The sequence below is a fragment of the Tupaia chinensis genome, unplaced genomic scaffold (genome assembly GCF_000334495.1).
Source record: "Tupaia chinensis unplaced genomic scaffold, TupChi_1.0 Scaffold000099_1, whole genome shotgun sequence".
Classification (NCBI taxonomy): Eukaryota; Metazoa; Chordata; class Mammalia; order Scandentia; family Tupaiidae; genus Tupaia; species Tupaia belangeri.
Genome location: NW_006159563.1, coordinates 7,281,858 through 7,286,594, shown reverse-complemented (window position 1 = coordinate 7,286,594; position 4,737 = coordinate 7,281,858). Strand labels below are relative to the sequence as shown.

The window sequence follows — 4,737 nt, the reverse complement described above, 5'->3', positions numbered from 1 at the left end:
ATCAGATCCTATTTCTGTAAGAATGATTTCCGGGAACCAGCAGTTAGCGTAATGGCTATGTCGCTGGATTCCCACGTAGTCGACCGCGGTTCGTGTCCTGGACCCGGTGGCTTAAAACTCACGCCGGGCGCGTGTGCGTGCGTGCCCAAGATCCCGAGAGGAGAATGGAGGAGAAGGGATTGCGGCGTGACCATCCCCCCTGGGGGGTGATTTCTCGCTTTCTGTCTCTATGTCTCTCTCTGTCTGTCTGGCGAGCGCACGCGCCCTACAGTGAAAATCTCTCCAAAAAAAAAAAAAAAAAAAAAAAGTATGATTTCCCTTAGTTCTTAGGATCTGTTTATAAAGGCTGCTTTGAGTTCTTCTTTCCTTTCTTCTTTCTTCTTCCTTTTTTTTTTTTTTTTTTTGCTCTTTTCCATTAAAAAAAAATAAAATGCTGTAGGGCATGTACATTCACCAGAGAGAGAAAGTAAGAAATCACCCCCAGGGGCGATGGCCACACCATAATCTGTTCTCCTCCATTCTCTTTGGATTTTAGACACACATACACACACACACACACACACACACACACACACACACACGCCCAGCATGTTTTCCAAGCTGCTGGGTCCAAGACTTGACCTACATAGTTGGCCATGTAGGATCCAACTACCACACCATGGACTAACCCTCCCCTTTCTTTATGATAGAAGGCATATATATGTGCATGAGAAAGAGAGGAAAGCGCCCTTGACAGGGTCCCGTCACACTGTGAACCCTTTTCCCCGGCCTTCCAGATCTAAGGATCCTGGGCATCCACACAAACTCCCAGCATGTCTTTCAGGCCATCCCAAGATCTGGTCTGCAGTCACCATGTGGCTTCCAGCACTGCAGAGTGCTAGGAATAGGGTGCACCACAGCGGCTGGCCTGCTTTCAATTCTTGGTCTGTTAAATCTGGTGCCTTGGCCCTCTCACTGGTACTTTGGTTAGCTACCTTTTCTTCCTGTGTAAGTTGCACTTTACTATTTATTTGCTTCTGATGCGATTTTCTTTTTTCTTTCTTTCATTTTTGTAAAGGTTTTTGCTAGAGGGTGCATGTACTCGCCAGAAAGACAGAGAGACAGAGAGACAGAAAGTGAGAAATCACCCCCAGGGGGGACGGCCACACCTCAATCCCTTCTCCTCCATTCTCCTCTCAGGATCTTGGGCACGCACGCACATGTGCCCGGCATGAATTTAAGTCACCAGGTACAGGGCTCGAACTGCGGTCAACTACATGGGAGTTCAGCGACATAGCCATTATGCTAACTGCTGGTCCCATCTGATGTGATTTTCTATTGTTATTCATAAAAACTAAACATTTTGGGTAATATATTCTACAGTTCTGGATGCTGATTTTTCTCCTCCACAGCTCTGTGTTGTGGACTTGTGCCCTTGCTCAGTGGTTTGGCTAAACTTGTTAGTGGCCTATTCTTCCTCTCCCACATTGTGAAGGTTCTGCACTCATCAGAGGGTACAGTCCTGGGCATGGGACAGTCACCCTGGAATGACTGATTTTAGAGGAGCACTCTTGTTTCCTTTCTTGCTTTCCATTTTAAGCCTTCCATTCCATTTGTTATTTTCCACTAATTGCTGGATGATAGTTTTTGACAATAACCTGGTGTATAAATGACTCCACAGTCTGATCCGATTAAATTTAAGCAGAGAGTGTTTTTGAGGCCAGTGTTTGACGTTTGGTCTTCCCTGGAAGGGCTCTTCTTTACTGTTTCTTTTCCCAGTACTCTGCAGAACTAGCTAGCCAATGATTTAGCTTGTTGCTCTCAATATAATTTTCCAGTCACCTTGTCCAGACCTATAATATAAAACACCAGCTCCATGTTATTCCTGGAGACCTTCCTTGTCAAGAGTTTTTACTTTCTGCTGCAGTCGAATTGCTGGTTTTCTGAGTCTGAGACACAGCTCTCACTCTGGAGTTTCCTCTGCCATCTTCCTGGAAATCCCCTTTGTTTTAGAGTTTCTAGCAATTCCCATCCTAGTTATATAACCAAGAGAAATAAAGACGTATGTTCACATAAGAACTTGCACATGTGTATTTATAGCAGCATTATTCATAATAGCCAAAAGGAGTAACAGCTGAAATGTCTGGCAGTGGACAAATAGATAAGCATGTGGGACAGCCATGGACCACAAGTGTCAGTTAACAACAGGCCACCTAAATAGATGGTGGTTCCATATGATTATAGCGAAGCTGAACAGTTCCTGTCATCCGTGATGGTGTAGCTGTCAAAATGCAAGCACCGCATTACTCACGTGTTTGTGGTGATGGTGGTGTAAACAAAACCCCTGTGCTGCCAGTTACATAAAGTATAAGTCCTTCAGGAAATATTCCAGAAGGAGGCATGGTTATCATAGGAGATGACAGCTCTGTGCCTATTATTGCCCATGAAGATCTTCCAGGGGGACAAGATGTGGAGGTGGAAGACAGTAATATTGATTATCCTGACCCTGAGTAAGCATAAGCTGACATGTATGTTTACGTCTTGTTTGTTTGTTTGTTTTTTTGTTATTGTTGTTTTAGGTTTCAATATTTTATTCAAGTTTTCTTTTAAGTGATGTTAATTACAGCATTTTAAGGGGAGGATCTAATTCCACACTAAATGGAAGACTAAAATGTACCCGTTGAACTGCTAAAAAATAAATTGTGTGGTGAGAATACAACAGAAGTCCAATTTGGATTCCGAGTGCTGTCACCGTGTGATTACAACCACACAGACTCTTCCCCAGCTTGCAGCTGGAGCTCCTGAAAGCTCTCGCATACTCTGGTGCAAGGGCAAAACAAAAAACCAAAATACAAAACAAAACAAAACAAAAAAACCACAACACAGGAAAGAATTAAGTCCTGAATTATTGGCTTCATCATATATACCCCCCCACACCCCAAAATGGCACAAAAGAAACAGCCAGCACACCCAGCAGACTATGGTGTAAAGGAAGTGATGATGGAGTGGGGTGGAAATAGCTCATAAAGACCTGTCTAAAAAAGTCTCTTTCAGAGGAGTCTGTACACACCATCAAGCAAATGAGCCTCTCATCAATTGAGGTTAGGAAACTCAGTTCAATTCTCAGGTAGTCACAATATCATTCGTTTACTCAATAGGAACTTACAAAGTACCTCCATAGTATCAACTTCTACTTGCAGCCATTTATAGATTAAGAAAAATTAAAAAAAAAAAAAAACACCTGGCATCTCTAGAGGGGCCGCCATGATCCTCCCCCCGCCCCCCGCCCATGCCTATAGCTGAAATGACCATTTTTTGGAATTGGGTCTCTTCTGTACCGCTAAAGGGTAACACCTTAAAGCTCAATCATCTTTAACTTGGAGGTCTAACATGATATTTAGCAATACTTGCATCCCAGACATATGACATTAAAAGGTACACTAAATTCTGAAGGTAGCTATGCTACAAAGCAGATTTAAAATTAAACGGTTGTACAGTATTCATTTATGCTTGGAATTCCAGCCCTAGACCAAGCTCGACGTTGACTTTCTTGCCATCCAGCAGAGCTGACAGTGTCAGTTTGATGCCTGGTGTTAGGGTCTGACTGTATCCTAGGCCTATCAGACTGGAGTTGTTTACTTCAGCTGAGAAACTGATACTTGGCTGCTATTCCAAAGCGCATGTTACTGTTTCCTGCTGTCCAGGCAAGATTGACGGCAGTCTCCAACTTTTTGTTCACCTTCTGGTAAATGGAGCCACCAAACTCTGTCCCATCATTCACGTTAGCGTGAAGCTGGAATTCATCAGTCTTGTAGCCCACCGCAAAGTTGCTCTGGATCACCCAGGACTTCACGGACTCAAAATGCATCTGGTAGCCACCCAGCCAGCCCTCATAGGCCAGCACCAGAGCTCCCCGGATGGAAGGCCCAGCAATGTCAAAATCCACGTCGCAGCCCAGGTTGGTGTGCTCCCGCTTGTAGCCCGTCTTGATTTTAGCATTTTTCCCCCATGTTAGGTGAGAAGGAAGAGTCGAAGGTCAGCTTCAGTCCATGACAAGCTGGTCTTCCACGGTGACGGTGCCTAGCGTGTTGTCAGTGTTCCACTTCTCTGGAGACGTCAGGCCGTATCCAGGCCATATGTACTTGGTTCCCAAACTGCCTGTCACTTTGGTGGTCTCAGTGTTGCTGAGCCTGAGCTGATAAATTCCAATCCATTCTCAGACTTTGTTTCCAAATCAAGTTTTATTAGGTCACATCTGTAGCCCTTGGGGAAGACATCCTGGCAGGCTTGCCCAGATGGTCCTAAGTGGTAGGCACAGCCATGTTCTGCTCGGAGACTTGGCCTATGTCTTGTATTTTTAACAAAAAAGTTTAAAAAGTAAAAAATAATAATAATAATAAATTTTAGAAATAGAACAATAGAATAGAATTAGGATATAAAGTAAGAAAATAATTTTATACATCCATATAACAGATGTTTTAAGCTAAACTTTATTACAGAAGAGTCAAAGAGTTTTTAAAAATTAAAAATCTTAGAAGCTAAGTTACAGTAAGTTAAGGCTAATTTAATATTGAAGAGAAAAACATTTTTTAGCAGTTTGTCCTTACCAGAGAAAGAGAGATAGAAGTGAGAAACCACACTTCAGGTTGAAATGAGCACAAAGCAATCCTTTATCCTCCACTCTCTTCTCAGGACTTCAGGCATGCATGCATACACACCCACCATGTTTTTCAAGCCACCGGGTCCAGGACTCAAATT

The 4,737-nt window shown here is 43.3% G+C and overlaps 1 pseudogene; it reads right to left on the bottom strand.

The window, feature by feature from the left end:
- Positions 1 to 3,483: 3,483 nt before the first annotated feature.
- On the bottom strand, positions 3,484 to 4,301 carry LOC102494705 (voltage-dependent anion-selective channel protein 1 pseudogene; annotated as a pseudogene).
- Positions 4,302 to 4,737: the final 436 nt, after the last annotated feature.